The 26,866-nt window shown below is 38.2% G+C and overlaps 1 protein-coding gene across 6 annotated transcripts in view; it reads right to left on the bottom strand.

The window, feature by feature from the left end:
• The window catches only part of LOC142749990 (cytosolic beta-glucosidase-like), a 93,974-nt gene that overhangs the window by 55,165 nt on the left and 11,943 nt on the right, over positions 1 to 26,866 (bottom strand). Inside the window, exon 1 of one of the 6 annotated variants that reach the window (XM_075858685.1) lies at positions 13,746 to 13,808. The exons of the other annotated variants lie outside the window; for them this stretch is intronic. The gene's annotated coding sequence lies outside the window, so the exon portion shown is untranslated. Of the gene's footprint in view, positions 1 to 13,745; positions 13,809 to 26,866 lie in introns of those variants that run through there. 6 annotated transcript variants of the gene reach the window in all.

The raw sequence follows: 26,866 nt of genomic DNA, 5'->3' as shown, positions 1-26,866 counted from the left end.
ATGGTACAGGCCGTTAGGGATGCGGTGACACCAATTATGCATAGTTTATTTATTTTTTTCGAATAATAAAAGGACTTCATAAAGGGGAAAAGGGCGATTTTTTTATTTTATTACTTGGAACTTTTACTTTTTTATTTTTGTAAATATTGTTTTACTTTTTTAATTTAGTCCCATTAGGGACTTGAAGATCCAACTGTTGGATTGTTGCTATAATATCCTGCAATACTTATGTATTGCAGGGTATTATACCTGTCAGTTTCACACTGACAGGGAGTGTATTAGGTCCTGCCTATGGCCATAGCAACCATCGGCACCCGGTAAATGTGTTGCGGGGTGCCGATGTTGTTGTAACTCCTCAAATGTGGCTGCCGCTATTGACCGCCGCATTTAAGGGGTTAATCGGCAGTGATCACCGCTGTGATCCGACCCAATGTCTTCCCTGCCAGTCCTGAGAGATGTCGGGCATAGGGGAATGCCTGTGCGCTCCGTTAGGAGCACACGTAGAGTAACGGGCTGCAGGCACAAGGACCAGCGCTGCAGCCCCTTAATCTATGGGGGCTGGTCGGGAAGGGGTTAAAAACCCCATGAAAAATGCAGAAAAATTATGTGTGAAGGAGACCTTATACCTTGGTGCCTGCCTAACCACAAACGTGAGTCGTTCAGTCAGTGTTTTGTTTTTTAGACTTTTTTTTTTTTAACAAACTTAACTGAGATAAGTGTTTAAGTTAGAAAGTTAAGCAAAGCTTTTAGTCTCTTGAATTCCATGACAGTTTTGGCAAATACAACAAGAAAAAAATAAGTGGTATACACAAAATCATAAGGCCCTATAACAGGACTCACAATGGGCCCCATCCCCCACACGAGCCCCTCAAATGAGCCTCTCAAAATGTCTTACTGCTTTTCTGATTAACGTGTATCATTCCCTTCTTCGGTCCAAAATTCTTTGCATATTAATAATATATCAGTACTGTGGACGGAGCTGAGTTTTTCGGATCTGAGAAATGTTATACTTCTGATAGAATGCAGCCACCACTAGGGGGAGCTATATACAGTATGACTTATATACAGCTATTATTCAACTCAATGGTAGCTGTATACACTTGTATACAGTGAGCGGTGACAGCACCACATCAAACGGGGGAAGCATTTCAGTGCCGGGCACCTTGCACCAGTAGTGTAGTTATAGGAAGCGCAGAGGTAGCAGTTGCACCCAGGCCCTGGTGCATGAGGAAACCCATAGACCCCTCTGCCACATAAGAATACACCAGCATTATAAGAGCACATGGTATTTGGGGGGCCCTGCTACATATTATGCATTGGGGCCCAGAAGAATGAAGTTTCACCTTTACGTCCCACCACAGGCTCCATAGCAGCCTCGTGTTCTGGTAGAGACACCCACAGCAGCAAACATGAAGCACCAAATTGTAACCATGCCGCTGCCAGGGTCAATAGTCCTTGGGTAAGGCCTCATGCACACGACCGTAAGGGTTTTTACTGTCCGCAAATATGGATCTGATGGCTACGGATACATATCCACAGCCGTCCGCAATTGCGGAAGCGTCCATAGACTTCTATAGGCGAGTCCGTGCCGCAATTGCTGACAAGAATAGGACATGTTCTATATTTTGCGGATCATTTAGACTGTACGGACAGACATCCGTAAATATATGGAGAGGTGTCTATAGAAATGAATGGGTCCGCAATTTCATCCGTAATTACCTGATCCGTAACCACCAATGAAAACTACGGTCGTGTGTCTGGGGCCTAATGAAGCAGAAAGAGGATCTCTTCCCTACCAGCAGTCCCCTCCTCACCTCAGAGATAAGAAACTTTATTTTAACTATGTTGCCGTTTCATTAAGGGTCAGTTCACACAGATTTTTTGGATACGGAAACCGCGACGGAATCGGCACCAAAAAACATCCGAAATCGCCCTCCATTGATTTCAATGGGAGGCAGAGGGGGTTTGGACATGCCGCGGTTTACGCCTCTGACCTCCCATTGAAATCAATAGGAAGCAGAAAAAACCTGCGGCGCTTGACTCGGAGCATTTATCACTGCATTATTTGCCTGCGGTTCTTGCATTAGCTTCAATTCCTGAAGGAATTCTGAGGCAGATTTTTTTCTGCCTTCAAAAAAAACTCTGTGTGAACAGGCCCTTAGCATGGACACTACAGTTAGGGCCCATTCACATGAACGTGAATAACGTCCGTGTGCTGCGCGAAACTTACTGCATGTCCTATATTGGTGCATTTTCACGCACCTACGCACCCATTGAGGTCAAGGCACATCCGTGTGCGGTGCACTATTTGCGCATCAATTAGATTGAAAAAAAAAAATGTGCTTTGTGAGTGAATAATGCATGCCACTTGCAAAGCACACTGATCACACGTACCAGATTTATGCGCGTTTTTCACGCCCGTGAATCTAATATGCTCGTGTGAGTGTAGCCTTACATGTTGGCAGCCATTGTTAGGAAACAATGTATCGTACAAATGTCACTAAATGGCTGCTGCTGGAAAAAACAATAAGTGGTGTGATGTTTTAGGCCCCATGCACACGAACGTGCTTTTGCGGCCACAATTATCCCGAAAATCCACTGGTGAATTGAGGTCCCATTAATTTCTATGGGCCCGTGCACACGACCGTGGTTTCCACGGTCCATGCATTGCCGCAGAGCCTGAACCGCAAAAAGATAGGACATGTCTTATTACGGCCGTGTTCTGCGGTCCGGGCTCATAGAAAATAATACACGCGGCCATGTGCACGGCCCGCGATTTGCAGGCGGCTCGCGGGTGACACTCCACTGCCAGCCGACCCGAACATCATGGCCGTGCACATGGCTACAGTCGAGTGCATGAGGCCTTACTCTTTTGTGGGGAACACTCCTAATCCGGAGTAACCAGATGAAGTACATTTTCTATACTGTAGTCACATTACACAATGTCTGGCAGAAGAGGACTGTGGGGGATTTGTGACAACAGCTGAAGGAAAGCACTCGGCACATGGTCACTGCTGTACAACTATAGACGCTTCACAGCGAACGCCACAAATCATTCACGTGAATAGTCATGTATGCATCCACGAGGAATTCCTAAAATTAGATTGGGTGGGTATTGGAGGCTGGGCTATGTTCACACGGCGTATGTTCAGGCTGAAAAATCCAAAGCCGATTTCGGCCTTGTTCACATGGCGAAAAACTCACACTGATTCCAACACATTTCTGTGGTGGACTCAGCTTGGATTCTGCTTGTAAAAAGTCTCCCTTTTCTTTCAATGGGAAACAGAAATGACAGCAGGCAGAACTGCAAACCACCGTGCTGAATTAAAAAAAAGTAACAGGTCACTACTACGAAAACAGCGTCGGGCAGCCACATGCAGATTATTCCCATTGAATAGGGCTAATCTACACACAGAAACGCGTCTGTTTTTTACTGCAAAACGCAAGGCACAAATCTAATGATCGGTCTCGCATTTCTGCCGCGGATCTCATTCAGTTCTACTTCGTGGTGTGAACACAGCCTTCAAAAGAGAACATCCTCTGAAATCCAGGCATTTTTGGAGCTGATTGTCAAAGCATTTTTAATTTTTACAATTGCATTTGAAGCGTTTTTTGAGGCGTATTTTCTAAGTGTTATTTGACATGTCAAGGGGAAATAGGAAAAATCAGCTTGTAAAACGCTTCAAGTGACATGTCGTATTTTTACGAGGCGTTTTTCAACTACACAGTGTATTTCGAGTGGAAATCAATAGGTCGCTATTTGCAGGCACATTTTACGAGTATTTCGGAGCGTAATACCAGCGTCTTAGGCTATGTTCACACGGAGTATTTTGGGGGAGGAATATCTGCCTCAAAATTCCGTTTGGAACTTTGAGGCAGATTTTCCTCTCCCTGCACGCCGATTTTTGCGGCGAATTTTCGCGCCGTTTTTCGCCCGCGGCCATTGAGTGCCGCGGGCATAAAACAGCGAGAAGTACGCTTTCTCCTGCCTACCATTGAAGTCAATGGGAGGTCAGAGGCGGAAGCGCCCGAAGATATCAATGGGAGGCGTTCTCGGGCCGTTTTTGCCGAGTTTTGCGACGCGGTTTCCGCGTCAAAAAACTCAGCAAAATACTCCGTGTGAACATAGCCTTACACACCAAAATTCACCTGAAAATATGCCGTGTGAATGTATTCCCTTGTACTGCTCTGAATTCTCTGTGTTTCGTTTTTATGAATGCTGATTTATTTGCCTGTACAATGGACTGGTCTGCATCGCCTCACTCCCGGTGTGATCACTCACCTGGTTAAATGGCGACAATATGCTGCCTAATGTTATGTAATATCAGCAGTTATACCCCTGGCGCTGCATTTCCATAGGACGCCCTTGTGCTATATTGTCGGTATAAAAAAGTGGGTATTAATCTGGGTAATAACAAGAATATATAACGATACCTTGTCTGTCATGTAATGGAGAGACTGTAGTGGTATAGGAAGTGGAGGGATCTTTATTACTAATGTATAAACTTTATATTTGTGCGAGTTTCATGTCCGAGTTTCCCCACATTCGTGCGCAGAAGCCCATAGGCTATCAGTGTATTGCATGGATGGCAGCCATCTAAATGGCTCCCATGCAATAATTCAGAATGTTTGCCTTCGTTCTATGTCTTATCATAGGCCGTTAACCCCGTGCTGCTGGGCCTGCCTTGGCTCAGACTACATGCCCCAGTCCTAGACTGGAACTCTGGGGAGGTTCTCCAGTGGGGGCCCGAGTGTCAAGGCCGTTGCCTGGTGCAGATTCGTTCAGCTCAGCCTCCTCTGCCCCGGTCATTGGCAGGATTGCCTGCTCATTATGCTGCTTTTTCGGACGTCTTCAGCAAGAGGGAGGCGGAGACACTGCCCCCACACCGGGCGTATGACTGTCCTATCAAGCTGATTCCTGGTGCATCCCTTCCTCGTGGTAGGGTATATCCTCTCTCCTTGCCAGAGACTCTGTCCATGTCCGCCTATGTTAAAGAGAACTTGGAGAGGGGCTTCATACGGAAGTCTTCCTCCCCGGCAGGAGCCGGGTTCTTCTTCGTCAAGAAGAAGGATGGCTCCCTGCATCCATGTATTGACTACCGGGGTTTCAACCAGATCATGGTGAAAAATAAGTATCCGTTGCCACTGATCTCAGAACTGTTTGATCGTATACGTGGTGCCAAGATTTTTTCCAAGCTAGACCTGCGTGGGGCTTACAACCTCATTTGGATTCGCCGGGGTGACGAATGGAAGACTGCATTTAACACCCGTGAGGAACACTATGAATATCTAGTAATGCCCTGTGTAATGCTCCCGCGGTCTTCCAGGAGTTCGGTAATGACATCTTCCGTGACCTCCTCTATGTTTGTGTTGTGGTCTATGTTGATGACATCTTGATTTTTTTCTCCAGATCCTATGACGCATCAGAGACATGTCAGTCAAGTTTTGCTGCGGTTAAGGGAGAATTGTCTGTACGCCAAGTTGGAGAAGTGCGTGTTTGAAAAAGATGCTCTACCCTTCCTGGGCTACATTGTCTCGAATCAATGTCTCGAGATGGATCCTGAAAAGGTAAAGTCTGTCCTGGAATGGCCACGCCCTCAAGGCTTGAGTTACATACAGCGCTTTCTGGGATTCGGCAATTTTTCCACACAGTTCATTCCAAACTTCTCCTCACTGACATCTCCTATCTCTAACCTCACTAAGAAGGGAATGAATGCCAAGGTGTGGACTGAGGCAGACTCTGCATTCAATAGCCTGAAGAGTGCCTTCACGTCAGCCTCTATCCTCCATAATCCAGATGTTTCTCTACAGTTCTCGTTGGAGATGGACGCATCCTTTGTCGGTGCTGGTGGACTCCTATTCCAGAGAGGTTCTATTATGGACTTTGTTTCTTCCGGCTCAGTGTGTGCAGCTAACAAGGTCGCTCACTCCAGACCTGCCGGCCTGCTCCAGCCATTACCCATTGCCCGATGCTCCGTGGCAGCATATAGCTATGAACTTTATCACTGACCTGCCTCTCCTTGCTGGATGCAGTACTGTCTGGGTGGTGATCGATTTTCCGTTCCTCTGATCGGTCTTCCTTCTGCTCAACTGGCCAAGCTTTTCATCCAACACATGTTCCGCCTACATGGCTTGCCGCGGCATATTGTGTCTGATTGGGGGGTTCAGTTCACCTCGAAGTTCTGGAGAGCCCTCTGCAGACTCCTAGGTGTAAAGTTGGACTTTTCCTCGGCCTACCATCCTCAGTCCAATGGTCAGGTCGAGAGAATCAATCAGATCTTGGAGAACTACCTACGCCACTTCATCTCCAAGTAGCATGATGACTGGGTGCAGTTGCTTCCATGGGCTGAATTCTCATACAATAATCACACCAGCGAGACCACAAGGAATACACCGTTCATCATTGTCTATGGCCAACACCCACAAATTCCTCTCCCGGTGCCTGATACGTTCGAGGGGTCAGCTGCTGATGCTGCTTTTGGGGAATTTCTGCAGATCTGGCAGCAGACTCGATCCTCCATCCTGCTGGAGGTCGACCACATGAAGCGGAAGGCGGACACAAGAAGAAGAGAACCTCCTCAGTTTCTTCCTGGCACGAAGGTCTGGCTGTCCTCCAGGAATATTCGACTGAGGGTGCCATCATACAAATTTGTTCCCAGGTTCCTCGGACCCTTCGAGATTCTACAGCAGATCAACCCTGTCGCCTACAAGCTTTGGCTGCCGACAACCCTCAAGATCCCCAACTCCTTCCATGTCTCCCTCATGAAACCGGTGGTTCTGAACCGTTTTACCAAGACTCCTAGCCCTGCGGTTGCCTCCAGCGGTCCTTCAGACACCTTCGAGGTTAAGGAGATCCTTGACATTAAAAAAGTAAGAGGAAGTGTAATGACGGGGTAGGGAGACAGACAGGTGAGCCCTAATCTACCCGCCACTCAGTCCCTGCCTACTTGCAACGGCCCGTCCTAGGCGATGGCGTACAACTGGGTGACGGTCCCTACGCTCAATAAGTGCACGACAGACAAACAGACAAGGGTACACAGAAGCTAAGGGAAATGGGGCAGTTGCCCACGGCAACACAGTGAGCAACAAGAGTAGTGAACGAGTCTAGTCAAACCAGGAGTGCATGAGGTACAAATCGCAGAGCAAGAGCGTAGTCAGTAAAGCCAGGGTCAAAAATGAAGCAAGGTCAATAATCATAGCAGAGCCAGGAACCAGAAAAGAATCACAGGCAAAGGAGGAGCAGGAAATGCAGGTATAAATAGACAGAGGGCGGGAGCGAGCTCCGTCTGGCCAGGCTGTGATAGGCTCTCCCACTCCTCAGCCTCCCAGCCTGACTGGTAGAAGATTGTGTCACTCTCTCAGACTTAGGAGCAGGTGCAGACTGATTACCCACGGGCGTCGACACAGAAGCTGTGTCTGGCAGATCCTATACAGTACCCCCCCTTTTAAGAGGGGCCACTGGACCCTTTCTAGGTGGACCTGGCTTATTGGGGAAGCGAAGATGGAACCTCCTGAGCAATACCTCAGAGTGAACATCCCGGGCGGGTACCCAAGTCCCCTCCTCAGGCCCGTATCCTCTCCAATGGACCAGGTACTGGAGGGAGCCTTGGACCATCCTGCTGTCCACAATCTTGGCCACCTCGAATTCTACCCCTTCAGGGGTGAGAACAGGGACCGGAGGTTTCCTCGAGGGAGCCAAGGACGGGGAGCAGCGTTTAAGGAGGGAGGCATGAAACACGTCGTGTACTCGAAAAGACGGGGGTAGCTCCAGTCGGAAGGAGACAGGGTTAAGGACTTCAATGACCTTGTACGGCCCTATATATCGGGGGAGCAAATTTTTTGGACGGGACTTTAAGGCGCAAATTTTTAGAAGATAGCCACAACAGATCCCCGACCACAAACAAGGGGTTAGCAGAACGTCTTCTATCTGCCTGAGTCTTTTGTATGCTCTGGGACGCCTCTAGGTTCTTCTGAACCTGGGCCCAGACTGTGCACAATTCCTGATGAACGACATCTACCTCGGGATTGTTGGAACTACCAGGTGAAACCCAAAATTAGAGAAAAAGGGGGAGACCCCTGACGAGTTACTGACCCGGTTATTAAGGGAAAATTCGGTGAGGGGAATGAAGGAGACCCAATCATATTGACAGTCAGGGATAAAACACCTTAAATATTGTTCTAGAGACTGATTAGTCCTCTGAGTTTTGCCATTAGTTTCAGGATGGAAGGCCGAGGAGAAGGACAGATCAATCTCCAACTTTTTACAGAAGGCTCTACATAAAGGCAGTCTTGTCAGTCTCGTCATATATGAGCCCGAGAGCGGAAAAAAAAAAGAAGATCAACAGAGGAAAGTTCAGGGGCGTCAGGAGCCAAGGAGAAGGCCCATTCTTGGGGCCCGTGCTGGAGCCGGGACATAATTATACCCACTCGCTGGCTCTCAGAACCTGAGGAGTGGGGCTTTAAACGGAAATAGAGCCTACAACTCTCCCGAAAGGAGAAAAAAGTCTTCCGGCCCCCTGAGAACCGGTCAGGCAACTTGAGGTGGGGTTCAAGAGGTGAGGTGGGGGGCACTACCAGGGTAGCATCATGCTGGTTGCCCTTCTGAGCCAGGGCTTGGACCTGTAGGGAGAGGCCCTGCATTTGCTGAGCCAGGGTCTCAAGGGGGTCCATAGTTGTGTCAGGGACCAGGGTAGAAAAGGTATATGGGCCTGTGATTATGTAATGACGGGGTAGGGAGACAGACAGGTGAACCCTAATCTACCCGCCACTCAGTCCCTGCCTACTTGCAACGGCCCGTCCTAGGCGACGGCGTACAACTGGGCGACGGTCCCTATGCTCAATAAGTGCACCACAGACATACAGACAAGGGTACACAGAAGCTAAGGGAAATGGGGCAGTTGCCCACGGCAACACAGTGAGCAACAAGAGTAGTGAACGAGCCGAGTCAAACCAGGAGTGCACAAGGTACAAATCGCAGAGCAGGAGCGTAGTCAGTAAAGCCAGGGTCAAAAATGAAGCATGGTTAATAATCATAGCAGGAGCAGCAGAGCCAGGAAACAGAAAAGAATCACAGGCAAAGGAGGAGCAGGAAATGCAGGTATAAATAGACAGAGGGCGGGAGCGAGCTCCGTCTGGCCAGGCTGTGATAGGCTCTCCCACTCCTCAGCCTCCTAGCCTGACTGGTAGAAGATCGTGTCACTCTCTCAGACTTAGGAGCAGGTGCAGACTGATTACCCACGGGCGTCGACACAGAAGCTGTGTCTGGCAGATCCTTTACAGGAAGAACCTTTAATTTAGTAGATTGGAAGGAGTTTGGTCCAGAAGAGAGGTCCTGAGAGCCAGATTGGAATCTCAATGCTCCTACCCTCATTAAGAAGTTTCTCTCTCGTTCTGGTCCCAAGACTAGGGGGCGTAAGAGGATGAATACTGTAACGTCCGTGGTCGCTGACCACGAACTCCTTCCATCCAGTCGACGCCCTTCTCTCCAGAGATGTCTGCACATACGGCCATCCTGTTCCACAGTGACCACCAGGGTGCGCTTGCGAGCTCTGTCCAGACTTAAGAAGCCAAAGCGCACGCAGGTGGGAGATTGAGCTGATTGCTCCTAGAGCACCCTGGGCTATAAGAAGGGTCCAGCCCCTTCCTCCCATGCCTGAGCGTGGTTTGTCGTATCCTAGTTTGTCTATGCAAATGGTCTCATAGTGTTTTCCAGTTCCCTGTGTTCCCCGTACCTGTATCCTGTATCCCGTGCTATCCTGGTCAAGTGCCGTGCTGTGCTGTAGTCCATGCCTGTCCTGCTACTTCACACCGGATGTCTACCTGCTGCCTAGTCCCAGCCGAGCCTGTCTTGCTACTGTCCGAGCTGCCACAGGTACCCTATACGAACTATAGACTGTGACCTGCGCCCTGTTGGCCAGCTGCCATACCACCAAGGCGGTACGGCCCAGTGGGTCCACAAACCCAACGTGACAATAACTTTTGTACACAAGTCATTGGAGACAACATATGCACTTTATAATCATGAGTAAAATTTAGATTTGTCTATTTTTAGAATTTAAGTAGTTGTTATTAAAGTGAATTGTCATAAAGGTAAAGCATTTAAAGGAACAACAAAAAAAAAATATATATATACCCCGACACTGTCCCCACAGTATATTGCCCCCACAGTGCTCCCCTCACAGAATAATGCCACATAGCTGCCCCCATATATTATAATGCCCCTATAGTTGCCCTTTACACAGTATAATGCCCCCATAGCTGCCCCCACAGTATAATGTCACCAAAGCTGCCCCAGACTTGAATGTCCCCCATAGCTGCCAACACAGTATAATACCCCCATAACTGTCCTCCACACTGTATAATGCCCCCATAACTGCCCTCCCCACAGTATAATGCCCCCATAGCTGCCTCTACATAGTATAATGCCCACATAACTGACTTTCACGCAGTATAATGCCCCTATAGCTGCCCTCACACAGTAGAATGCCCCCATAGCTGAACCCCACACAGTATAAAGTCCCCCATAGCTGTCCCCATGCTGTACAATGCCCCCACAGCTGTCCGCAATAGTGCCTGATAAAAGTAATAATATACATACTCACTTAAGGCGGGATTCACACGACCGGGTCGGGTCCGAGCCCGAGTGCCGGCCGGTAAAATCGGCCATTCTGCCCGGCCGGTTTGCATAAAGTTATGCATCCGTGCCGGGCCGGGCAGATCCGGACAGTGACATCAGCGGCAGCTCCTGAAGGGGAATCCCCATGTGTTCGGGGATTCCGCTTCAGGAGTTTCCCCTGATGTCACTGCCCAGATATGGACAGAGACATCAAGCGCTCTGTCCAGGAGCGGAATCCCCGAACACACGGGGATTCCGCTCCTTCAAGGAGCTAAAGTGCGGCTAGCACATAGCAGAGCGGGGAGATACCTCCCCGCTCTGCTATAGTGGCGTCGCTGCAGTAGTAGCAGCCGCAGCAGCTGCTGCTACTAGCGGCGCCATCTAAGGTGTCGCCGAGCCAGGGTGCTTTTAACAAGCAGGGGAAGGGAGCCAGCGCAGCGCTCCCTCCACCTGCTGTACACCCCGGCCCTGCAACACAGTGTGCAGCGATGCCATTCGTCAGAATGGCATCAACTCCTCCTCCTCACATGCACTCTGCGCTGTGAGGAGGAGGAGATAGAGCGCAAGCGCCGGGAAACCCGGCCATCACTCGGAACACATTCCGGTGATGGCCGTGTAATACCCGGCCCCATAGACTTCTATGGGAGCCGGGCGGCCGGGTGTCCGGGCAAAGATAGAGCATGTCCTATTTTTTGACGGCCGGATTTTCCGGCCGTCAAAAAATCGGTCGTGTGAATAGCCCCATTAGGGGTCTATCATTCCTAATGCAGCCGGGTGCCGGCCGATTTATGAACGGCCGGCACCCGGACGGGAAACCCTGCCGTGTGAATGAGGCCTAACCCTGTTCCAATGACGATTGGAGGAGATCCCACAGCTCCTCTGGTCTTTGCAGCACGGCGCAGACAGGGGCAATGACGTTATTGCCTCACATCCAGCGATACATAGTGAATGGTAAAGTAGGGACCTTCTGGTCCCCTGCCCTACCATTGGACTCAACTGTATCTGTGTCCTGAATATACAGATACAGTTTAAACCGGGAGAAAATAATTGATAAACCCGAAATTCGCAAGATGAGGTTGATTAATTGCGCTGAATTTCGATTTAGATTATTTTTCGATTGTCCAGCCCTACATACTATACTATATATAACATGCTATCCTGAACTGTACTATACTTTACATAACATACTTTACTATATAATACACTATATTAAACATAACACACTATACAATAAATAACATACTATCCTGACCTGTACTATACTATATGTTTTATACTACATACAACATACTATCTTGAATTGCACTATACTATATACTGTATAACATACTATCCTGAATTGTACTATAATATATGTACCATAGTATACTATATAAAACACACTATACTGACCTCTACTATACTATATGTAACATACTTTACTATATAATACACTATATTATTCATAACATACTATGCTATATATAACATAATATCCTGACCTGTACTATACTATATAACATATTATCCTGAACTATACTATACTTTAAATAACATACTATCCTATATATAACATACTATCCTGACTTGTACTATAGTATATGTTTCATACTGTACTAAATATAACATACTATACTATACATACAATACTAAACTGTACTATACTATATGTAACCTACTATACTATATACAACCTACTCTCCTGAACTGTACTATACGTAACCTACTATCCTGAACTGTACTATACTATATATAACATACAATCCTAAACTGTACTATACTATCTATAACAAACTATGCTATATATCATACTATCCTGAACTGTACTATACTATGTATAACATACTATACTATTAACAGTATAACATACTATACTGTGTATATACACAACGTATTATACTGTACTACATGTAATAATATAAATATACTACTCTCCTGTACTACATTAACTATTGTAATAATATAATTATACTACTATACTGTACTGCATGTAATAATATAATTATACTACTATACTGTACTGCATGTAATAATATAATTATACTACTATACTGTACTGCATGTAATAATATAATTATACTACTATAGTGTACTACATGTAATAATATAATTATACTACTATACTGTACTACATGTAATAATGTAATAATATCAGTATACTGTACTACATGTAATAATATAATTATACTACTATACTGTACTACATGTAATAATATAATTATACTACTATACTGTACTACATGTAATAATATAATTATACTACTATAGTGTACTACATGTAATAATATAATTATACTACTATACTGTACTACATGTAATAATGTAATAATATCAGTATACTGTACTACATGTAATAATATAATTATACTACTATACGCTACTACATGTAATAATATAATTATACTACTATACGCTACTACATGTAATATAATTATACTACTATACTCTACTACATGTAATAATGTAATAATATCAGTATACTGTACTACATGTAATAATATCATTATACTACTATACTGTACTACATGTAATAATATAATTATACTACTATAGTGTACTACATGTAATAATGCATTATACTACTATACTGTACTACATGTAATAATATAATTATACTACTATACTCTACTACATGTAATAATATCATTATACTACTATACTGTACTACATGTAATAATGCATTATACTACTATACTGTACTACATGTAATAATATAATTATACTACTATACTCTACTACATGTAATAATATCATTATACTACTATACTGTACTACATGTAATAATGCATTATACTACTATACTGTACTACATGTAATAATATAATTATACTACTATACTCTACTACATGTAATAATATCATTATACTACTATACTGTACTACATGTAATATAATTATACTACTATAGTGTACTACATGTAATAATATAATTATACTACTATAGTGTACTACATGTAATAATGCATTATACTACTATACTGTACTACATGTAATAATATAATTATACTACTAGACTGTACTACATGTTATAATATAATTATACTACTATAGTGTACTACATGTAATAATATAATTATACTACTATACTCTACTACATGTAATAATATCAGTATACTGTACTACATGTAATAATATAATTAGGACCTGCTCACATCAGTGTTTGGTTTCCATTAATCGGTTTCTTTCATCCTTTCCTTCGACTAAGCTTTGTTTCTATGAAAAAAACGGAAACTCTACAGAATGCAAACAAACGGAAACCAACTGACATCAATGGTAATGCAAACGGAAGCTATAGTTTATAGTTCGGCTTTCCGTTCATCGGTCCCTCCGACGAAAAGGTTGAACAGAACCGATGAACGGAAACCTGATGTGGACAGGTACTTATACTATTATACTACATGTAATGCAATAATATCAGTATACTACTAAATGTAATAATATAATTATACTACTGCACTATACTATATGTAATAAATATCATTATACTACTATACTGTACTACATGTAATAATGTAATATTATACTACTATACTGTACTGCATGTAATAATGTAATATTATGCTACTATACTGTACTACATGTAATAATGTAATATTATACTACTATACTGTACTACATGTAATAATATAATATTATACTACTATAATGTACTGCATGTAATAATAGCATTATACTACTATACTGTACTACATGTAATAATGCATTATTATACTACTATACTGTACTGCATGTAATAATGTAATATTATACTACTATACTGTACTGCATGTAATAATGTAATATTATACTACTATACTGTACTGCATGTAATAATGCATTATTATACTACTATACTGTACTGCATGTAATAATATAATATTATACTACTATAATGTACTGCATGTAATATAATTATACTACTATACTGTACTGCATGTAATAATGTAATATTATACTACTATAATGTACTGCATGTAATAATAGCATTATACTACTATACTGTACTACATGTAATAATGCATTATTATACTACTATACTGTACTACATGTAATAATGTAATATTATACTACTATACTGTACTGCATGTAATAACGTAGTAATATAATTATACTACTAGACTGTAATACATGTAATAATGTAATATTATACTACTATACTGTACTACATGTAATAACGTAGTAATATAATTATACTACTAGACTGTACTACATGTAATATAATTATACTACTATACTGTACTGCATGTAATAATGTAATATTATACTACTATACTGTACTGCATGTAATAACGTAGTAATATAATTATACTACTATACTGTACTGCATGTAATAATATCATTATACTACTATACTGTACTACATGTAATAATGTAATATTATGCTACTAGACTGTACTGCATGTAATAATGTAATATTATACTACTATACTGTACTGCATGTAATAATAGCATTATACTACTATACTGTACTACATGTAATAATGCATTATTATACTACTATACTGTACTGCATGTAATAATGTAATATTATACTACTATACTGTACTGCATGTAATAACGTAGTAATATAATTATACTACTAGACTGTACTACATGTAATAATGTAATATTATACTACTACACTGTACTACATGTAATAATGTAATATTATACTACTATACTGTACTACATGTAATATTATGGTACTATACTGTACTACATGTAATATTATGGTACTATACTGTACTACATGTAATAACGTAGTAATATAATTATACTACTAGACTGTACTACATGTAATATAATTATACTACTATACTGTACTGCATGTAATAATGTAATATTATACTACTATACTGTACTGCATGTAATAACGTAGTAATATAATTATACTACTATACTGTACTGCATGTAATAATATCATTATACTACTATACTGTACTACATGTAATAATGTAATATTATGCTACTAGACTGTACTGCATGTAATAACGTAGTAATATAATTATACTACTAGACTGTACTACATGTAATAATGTAATATTATACTACTATACTGTACTACATGTAATAATGTAATATTATGCTACTAGACTGTACTGCATGTAATAATGTAATATTATACTACTATACTGTACTGCATGTAATAACGTAGTAATATAATTATACTACTAGACTGTACTACATGTAATATAATTATACTACTAGACTGTACTACATGTAATATAATTATACTACTATACTGTACTACATGTAATAATGTAATATTATGCTACTAGACTGTACTGCATGTAATAATGTAATATTATACTACTATACTGTACTGCATGTAATAACGTAGTAATATAATTATACTACTAGACTGTACTACATGTAATATAATTATACTACTATACTGTACTGCATGTAATAATGTAATATTATACTACTATACTGTACTACATGTAATAATGTAATATTATACTACTATAATGTACTGCATGTAATAATAGCATTATACTACTATACTGTACTACATGTAATAATGCATTATTATACTACTATACTGTACTACATGTAATAACGTAGTAATATAATTATACTACTAGACTGTACTACATGTAATATAATTATACTACTATACTGTACTACATGTAATAATGTAGTAATATAATTATACTACTAGACTGTACTACATGTAATATAATTATACTACTATACTGTACTGCATATAATAATGCATTATTATACTACTATACTGTACTGCATGTAATAATGTAATATTATACTACTATACTGTACTACATGTAATAATGTAATATTATACTACTATAATGTACTGCATGTAATAATAGCATTATACTACTATACTGTACTACATGTAATAATGCATTATTATACTACTATACTGTACTGCATGTAATAATGTAATATTATACTACTATACTGTACTGCATGTAATAATGTAATATTATACTACTATACTGTACTGCATGTAATAACGTAGTAATATAATTATACTACTAGACTGTACTACATGTAATAATGTAATATTATACTACTATACTGTACTACATGTAATAACGTAGTAATATAATTATACTACTAGACTGTACTACATGTAATATAATTATACTACTAGACTGTACTACATGTAATAATGTAATATTATGCTACCAGACTGTACTGCATGTAATAATGTAATATTATACTACTATACTGTACTGCATGTAATAACGTAGTAATATAATTATACTACTAGACTGTACTACATGTAATAATGTAATATTATGCTACTAGACTGTACTGCATGTAATAACGTAGTAATATAATTATACTACTAGACTGTACTACATGTAATAATGTAATATTATACTACTATACTGTACTACATGTAATAATGTAATATTATGCTACTAGACTGTACTGCATGTAATAATGTAATATTATACTACTATACTGTACTGCATGTAATAACGTAGTAATATAATTATACTACTAGACTGTACTACATGTAATAATGTAATATTATACTACTATACTGTACTACATGTAATAACGTAGTAATATAATTATACTACTAGACTGTACTACATGTAATATAATTATACTACTAGACTGTACTACATGTAATATAATTATACTACTATACTGTACTACATGTAATAATGTAATATTATGCTACTAGACTGTACTGCATGTAATAATGTAATATTATACTACTATACTGTACTACATGTAATAATGTAATATTATGCTACTAGACTGTACTGCATGTAATAATGTAATATTATACTACTATACTGTACTGCATGTAATAACGTAGTAATATAATTATACTACTAGACTGTACTACATGTAATAATGTAATATTATACTACTATACTGTACTACATGTAATAACGTAGTAATATAATTATACTTTTAGACTGTACTACATGTAATATAATTATACTACTATACTGTACTGCATGTAATAACGTAGTAATATAATTATACTACTAGACTGTACTACATGTAATATAATTATACTACTAGACTGTACTACATGTAATATAATTATACTACTCTACTGTACTACATGTAATATAATTATACTACTATACTGTACTACATGTAATAATGTAATATTATGCTACTAGACTGTACTGCATGTAATAATGTAATATTATACTACTATACTGTACTACATGTAATAATGTAATATTATGCTACTAGACTGTACTGCATGTAATAATGTAATATTATACTACTATACTGTACTGCATGTAATAACGTAGTAATATAATTATACTACTAGACTGTACTACATGTAATAATGTAATATTATACTACTATACTGTACTACATGTAATAACGTAGTAATATAATTATACTACTAGACTGTACTACATGTAATATAATTATACTACTATACTGTACTGCATGTAATAATGTAATATTATACTACTATAATGTACTGCATGTAATAATAGCATTATACTACTATACTGTACTACATGTAATAATGCATTATTATACTACTATACTGTACTACATGTAATAATGTAATATTATACTACTATACTGTACTGCATGTAATAACGTAGTAATATAATTATACTACTAGACTGTACTACATGTAATAATGTAATATTATACTACTATACTGTACTACATGTAATAACGTAGTAATATAATTATACTACTAGACTGTACTACATGTAATATAATTATACTACTAGACTGTACTACATGTAATAATGTAATATTATACTACTATACTGTACTACATGTAATAACGTAGTAATATAATTATACTACTAGACTGTACTACATGTAATATAATTATACTACTAGACTGTACTACATGTAATATAATTATACTACTATACTGTACTACATGTAATATAATTATACTACTATACTGTACTACATGTAATAATGTAATATTATGCTACTAGACTGTACTGCATGTAATAATGTAATATTATACTACTATACTGTACTACATGTAATAATGTAATATTATGCTACTAGACTGTACTGCATGTAATAATGTAATATTATACTACTATACTGTACTGCATGTAATAACGTAGTAATATAATTATACTACTAGACTGTACTACATGTAATAATGTAATATTATACTACTATACTGTACTGCATGTAATAACGTAGTAATATAATTATACTACTAGACTGTACTACATGTAATATAATTATACTACTATACTGTACTGCATGTAATAATGTAATATTATACTACTATAATGTACTGCATGTAATAATAGCATTATACTACTATACTGTACTACATGTAATAATGTAATATTATGCTACTAGACTGTACTGCATGTAATAATGTAATATTATACTACTATACTGTACTGCATGTAATAACGTAGTAATATAATTATACTACTAGACTGTACTACATGTAATATAATTATACTACTAGACTGTACTACATGTAATATAATTATACTACTATACTGTACTACATGTAATAATGTAATATTATGCTACTAGACTGTACTGCATGTAATAATGTAATATTATACTACTATACTGTACTGCATGTAATAACGTAGTAATATAATTATACTACTAGACTGTACTACATGTAATATAATTATACTACTATACTGTACTGCATGTAATAATGTAATATTATACTACTATACTGTACTACATGTAATAATGTAATATTATACTACTATAATGTACTGCATGTAATAATAGCATTATACTACTATACTGTACTACATGTAATAATGCATTATTATACTACTATACTGTACTACATGTAATAACGTAGTAATATAATTATACTACTAGACTGTACTACATGTAATATAATTATACTACTATACTGTACTACATGTAATAATGTAGTAATATAATTATACTACTAGACTGTACTACATGTAATATAATTATACTACTATACTGTACTGCATGTAATAATGTAATATTATACTACTATACTGTACTACATGTAATAATGTAATATTATACTACTATAATGTACTGCATGTAATAATAGCATTATACTACTATACTGTACTACATGTAATAATGCATTATTATACTACTATACTGTACTGCATGTAATAATGTAATATTATACTACTATACTGTACTACATGTAATAATGTAATATTATACTACTATACTGTACTACATGTAATAACGTAGTAATATAATTATACTACTAGACTGTACTACATGTAATATAATTATACTACTAGACTGTACTACATGTAATAATGTAATATTATGCTACTAGACTGTACTGCATGTAATAATGTAATATTATACTACTATACTGTACTGCATGTAATAACGTAGTAATATAATTATACTACTAGACTGTACTACATGTAATAATGTAATATTATACTACTACACTGTACTACATGTAATAATGTAATATTATGCTACTAGACTGTACTGCATGTAATAACGTAGTAATATAATTATACTACTAGACTGTACTACATGTAATAATGTAATATTATACTACTATACTGTACTACATGTAATAATGTAATATTATGCTACTAGACTGTACTGCATGTAATAATGCAATATTATACTACTATACTGTACTGCATGTAATAACGTAGTAATATAATTATACTACTAGACTGTACTACATGTAATAATGTAATATTATACTACTATACTGTACTACATGTAATAACGTAGTAATATAATTATACTACTAGACTGTACTACATGTAATATAATTATACTACTAGACTGTACTACATGTAATATAATTATACTACTATACTGTACTACATGTAATAATGTAATATTATGCTACTAGACTGTACTGCATGTAATAATGTAATATTATACTTCTATACTGTACTACATGTAATAATGTAATATTATGCTACTAGACTGTACTGCATGTAATAATGTAATATTATACTACTATACTGTACTGCATGTAATAACGTAGTAATATAATTATACTACTAGACTGTACTACATGTAATAATGTAATATTATACTACTATACTGTACTACATGTAATAACATAGTTACATAGTTACATAGTTACATAGTTAGTACGGCTGAAAAAAGACACATGTCCATCAAGTTCAACCAAGGGAAGGGAAAAGGGAAGGAAAAATTTCTACACATAGGAGCTAATATTTTTTTGTTCTAGGAAATTATCTAACCCTTTTTTAAAGCCATCTACTGTCCCTGCTGTGACCAGCTCCTGCGGTAGGCTATTCCATAAATTCACAGTTCTCACTGTAAAGAAGCCTTGTCGCCTCTGCAGCTTGAACCTTTTTTTCTCCAGACGGAGGGAGTGCCCCCTTGTTTTTTGAGGGGGTTTTACAAGGAACAGGATTTCACCATATTTTTTGTATGTGCCATTAATATATTTATATAAGTTAATCATGTCCCCCCTTAGTCTTCTTTTTTCAAGGCTAAATAGGTTTAATTCTTTCAATCTTTCCTCATAACTTAAATTCTCCATGCCCCTTATTAGCTTCGTTGCTCTTCTTTGTATTTTTTCCAACTCCAGAGCATCCTTTCTATGAACTGGAGCCCAGAACTGAACTGCATATTCTAGATGAGGCCTCACTAATGCTTTGTAAAGTGGCATTATTACATCCCTGTCCCGCGAGTCCATGCCTCTTTTAATACACGACAATATCCTGCTGGCCTTTGAAGCAGCTGATTGACACTGCATGCTGTTATTGAGTTTATGATTTACAAGTACACCCAGATCCTTCTCAACAAGTGAATCCGCCAGTGTAGCGCCCCCTAGGACATATGATGCATGCAGGTTGTTGGTACCAAGATGCATAACTTTACATTTATCTACATTAAACTTCATTTGCCAAGTGGACGCCCAAACACTTAGTTTGTTTAAATCTGCCTGTAATTCATGAACATCTTCCATAGTCTGAACTATATTACATAGCTTGGTGTCATCTGCAAAAATAGAAATAGTGCTATTAATCCCTTCCTCTATATCATTAATAAATAAGTTGAATAATAGTGGTCCCAGCACTGAACCCTGGGGTACACCACTTATAACCGGGGACCATTCAGAGAAGGAATCATTGACCACAACCCTCTGGATACGGTCCTTGAGCCAATTCTCAATCCAATTACAAACTATATTTTCTAAACCTATAGTCCTTAATTTACCCATTAGGCGTCTATGGGGGACAGTGTCAAATGCCTTTGCAAAGTCTAAAAACACTAAATCCACAGCGGCCCCTCTGTCTAGACTTCTGCTCACCTCTTCATAAAAACAGATTAGGTTAGTTTGACAACTTCTGTCCTTAGTAAAACCGTGCTGGCTGTCACTTATAATGCTATTTATTGTCACATAATCCTGTATATAGTCCCTCAATAGCCCCTCAAACATTTTCCCCACGATGGATGTTAAGCTTACTGGTCTATAATTACCCGGGGAAGACCTAGAGCCCTTTTTGAAAATAGGCACCACATTTGCCCTGCGCCAGTCCCTTGGCACTATACCAGTCACTAGAGATTCTCTGAATATTATGAAAAGGGGGACAGAAATAACTGAACTAAGCTCTTTAAGAATTCTAGGGTGTAACCCATCTGGTCCCGGAGCCTTGTGCACATTTATTTTATTTAATTTAGCTTGGACCATCTCTACATTCATCCAATTCAGTATATCAACTGATATATTAACAGCACTGGCACCGGCTACATCAGCTGCTCTTTCTTCTGTTGTATATACAGAGCTAAAGAACCCATTTAGTAACTCTGCCTTCTCTTGATCCCCTGTGATCAACTCCCCATTACCATTATCTAGGGGTCCTACATGTTCAGACCTTGGCTTTTTTGCATTTATATGCTTGAAGAATTTTTTAGGATTTGTTTTACTATCCTTGGCCACCTGCCTTTCATTTTGTATTTTTGCTAATTTTATTACATTTTTACAGATTTTATTAAGCTCTTTATATTTTACAAAGGCTACAGCTGTACCCTCAGATTTGTATTTTTTAAATGCCCTTTTTTTGTCATGTATTGCCCCTTTCACAGAAGGTGTAAGCCATGTGGGGTTTAATTTGAGTCGTTTATACTTATTACCTGTAGGAATAAATTTTGCACTATAATAACTCAAAGTAGATTTGAAAATCTCCCATTTATCATTTGTTCCATTATTTGACATTAGTTCTTCCCAGTCTATATCCTGAATTGCAGCCCTCATCCTGGGGAAATTGGCTTTCTTAAAATTAAATGTTTTTGCCCTCCCAGCCTGCGTTTGTTTTTTACAGTATAGGTAAAATGTAACTATATTATGATCACTGTTACCGAGGTTTTCACGAACATTGACATTCCCAACAAGATCTGCATTATTAGAAATGACCAGATCCAACAGAGCTTCACCTCTAGTCGGGTCTTCCACAAACTGGCCCATAAAATTTTCCTGCAACAGGTTGAGGAAATGTCTCCCCTTTGCAGTTGAAGCCGAACCATGACACCAATTAATATCCCGGAAATTAAAATCTCCCATTATCACTACAGTACCCGCCTGTGCAGCCCGCTCCATCTGTTTATATATCTGACCTTCCATCTCCTCAGTTATATTGGGGGGTCTATAGATTACACCAAAAGTAATTTTTTCAGTGATCACCTCCCTTTCTAGTTCCACCCACAAGGTTTCAACCTCCTCACAGTCTTCACCCACTATTGTCTCTTTCACACTCGCCTTCATATCACTTCTCACATACAGACATACACCACCACCTTTCCTATTTGTCCTGTCTTTACGAAAAAGTGTAAAACCCTGTAGATTTACAGCCCAGTCATGTGAAGAGTCCAGCCATGTTTCAGCAACACCAACTATATCTATATTTTCTTCCAGTATCAAGGCCTCCAGCTCCCCCATTTTGCTTGCTAGACTTCTGGCATTTGTGAACATACACTTTAACTTGCCTGTCAGTTTTTCACTTTTATTATCAGAAATGTGATTTGACATTAATCGGTCCTTTTTATTTACACTGATGTTTTGTAACGAAAGGATCTCCTTATCTTGTTGTCTAGTCCTCTCCCCACATTCTGTTTCTCCCCCCACCAATATAGTCTGACCCCTCTCTAACCTGGCTACCCCTTTTTTTTCTACATTGACCTCCCTCCTCAGCCCTAGTTTAAAAACTCCGCCACCCCAGCTAGAATTCTCTCCCCCAGCACAGCGGACCCCCTTCCATTTAGGTGCAAATCATCTGCAGAATACAGTTTGTACCCCAATGAAAAGTCAGCCCAGTGCTCTAGGAACCCAAATCCTTCTCCTCTACACCAAGACTTCAGCCATGCATTTAACTCCCTAAGCTCCCGCTGTCTTTCCTGTGATGCGCATGGCACAGGCAGTATTCCTGAGAATACAACCTTGGAGGTCCTTCCCTTCAGCTTGTAGCCTAGTTCTTTAAAATTATTCTTAAGGCTCCTCCACCTACCATTTATTCTGTCGTTGGTACCGACATGGACCACGACAGCTGGATCATCACCAGCCCCTCCCAGCAATTTGTCCACCCGTTCCACCACATGCCGAACCCTGGCACCAGGGAGACAGCAAACCATTCGGTTGAGGCGGTCTTGGCGACAAATAATTCTATCCGTCTTCCTGATTATAGAATCCCCTACGACTATCAATTGTCTTGGCTTGCCTGCATTACCATCCCGCCGACTACTAGCTGGGCTGTTCTCCCGGCTGTTAGGGAGATCAGTATCCACTAGGGCTGCCTTTTCTGAGACTGACACCCTCGCATCATCACCCAACCTGGCAATTTTGCTTGGAATACCAGAAACCGGATCGGCCTTCCTTGTCTTTGACCCCTTTCTACTGCCCCTAACTACATTAACCCAGCTACTTACCTGATCCTGCTCACCCATGTCTTCACCCTCCAGTTCTAACCCACTAACTGCATGCTCTGTGAGCAGCAAGCTCCGCTCAAAATTGTCTATCCTCCTCAGTGTTGCATTCTGCTCCTCCAGATCTCTAATACGAGCTTCCAGGTGAACAACATGCTCACATCTGCCACAGAGATATTCACCCTGGAACTCCGGCTCCAGTCGTGTATACATATGACAAACTGTGCACTGAAGAAAACCTCCAATCTTGCTATCCATTATCCAAGTTACACCAAAACAGCGAACAATTGTCAAAGAAAAAGAAGAGTACTTACTGGGGCTTCAACTCCTCTGTTCAACTCCGGTTTTAGAACTCCACTTAGTTCACAAGCCACTTCAACCACCAAGCTCAGAAAGAGCAAGCTCAAAATGAGGTCTGCTGACTAATTTATACCACCTGTGTCCAGTTAACCCCTTCCCCCTCGTCAGCTGTTCAGCTGGAACGAATCTGGGACTGGGAAGAGGAGTTGTCGTCTTCAGCTGTGAGGCGGCAGCCAGGATTGGATGTGCTAGTTAGTGAGCTCAGGCATGAATGGCGTAGTAATATAATTATACTTTTAGACTGTACTACATGTAATATAATTATACTACTATACTGTACTGCATGTAATAACGTAGTAATATAATTATACTACTAGACTGTACTACATGTAATATAATTATACTACTAGACTGTACTACATGTAATATAATTATACTACTATACTGTACTACATGTAATATAATTATACTACTATACTGTACTACATGTAATAATGTAATATTATGCTACTAGACTGTACTGCATGTAATAATGTAATATTATACTACTATACTGTACTACATGTAATAATGTAATATTATGCTACTAGACTGTACTGCATGTAATAATGTAATATTATACTACTATACTGTACTGCATGTAATAACGTAGTAATATAATTATACTACTAGACTGTACTACATGTAATAATGTAATATTATACTACTATACTGTACTACATGTAATAACGTAGTAATATAATTATACTACTAGACTGTACTACATGTAATATAATTATACTACTATACTGTACTGCATGTAATAATGTAATATTATACTACTATAATGTACTGCATGTAATAATAGCATTATACTACTATACTGTACTACATGTAATAATGCATTATTATACTACTATACTGTACTACATGTAATAATGTAATATTATACTACTATACTGTACTGCATGTAATAACGTAGTAATATAATTATACTACTAGACTGTACTACATGTAATAATGTAATATTATACTACTATACTGTACTACATGTAATAACGTAGTAATATAATTATACTACTAGACTGTACTACATGTAATATAATTATACTACTAGACTGTACTACATGTAATAATGTAATATTATACTACTATACTGTACTACATGTAATAACGTAGTAATATAATTATACTACTAGACTGTACTACATGTAATATAATTATACTACTAGACTGTACTACATGTAATATAATTATACTACTATACTGTACTACATGTAATATAATTATACTACTATACTGTACTACATGTAATAATGTAATATTATGCTACTAGACTGTACTGCATGTAATAATGTAATATTATACTACTATACTGTACTACATGTAATAATGTAATATTATGCTACTAGACTGTACTGCATGTAATAATGTAATATTATACTACTATACTGTACTGCATGTAATAACGTAGTAATATAATTATACTACTAGACTGTACTACATGTAATAATGTAATATTATACTACTATACTGTACTGCATGTAATAACGTAGTAATATAATTATACTACTAGACTGTACTACATGTAATATAATTATACTACTATACTGTACTGCATGTAATAATGTAATATTATACTACTATAATGTACTGCATGTAATAATAGCATTATACTACTATACTGTACTACATGTAATAATGCATTATTATACTACTATACTGTACTACATGTAATAATGTAATATTATACTACTATACTGTACTGCATGTAATAACGTAGTAATATAATTATACTACTAGACTGTACTACATGTAATATAATTATACTACTATACTGTACTACATGTAATAATGCATTATTATACTACTATACTGTACTGCATGTAATAACGTAGTAATATAATTATACTACTAGACTGTACTACATGTAATAATGTAATATTATACTACTATACTGTACTGCATGTAATAACGTAGTAATATAATTATACTACTAGACTGTACTGCATGTAATAATGTAATATTAAACTACTATAATGTACTGCATGTAATAACGTAGTAATATAATTATACTACTAGACTGTACTACATGTAATAATGTAATATTATACTACTACACTGTACTACATGTAATAACGTAGTAATATAATTATACTACTAGACTGTACTACATGTAATATAATTATAC

The sequence above is a fragment of the Rhinoderma darwinii genome, chromosome 1 (genome assembly GCF_050947455.1).
Source record: "Rhinoderma darwinii isolate aRhiDar2 chromosome 1, aRhiDar2.hap1, whole genome shotgun sequence".
NCBI classification, from domain to species: domain Eukaryota; kingdom Metazoa; phylum Chordata; class Amphibia; order Anura; family Rhinodermatidae; genus Rhinoderma; species Rhinoderma darwinii.
Note: the sequence above shows the minus strand (reverse complement) of the source record. Positions and strands in the feature narration are given on the sequence as shown.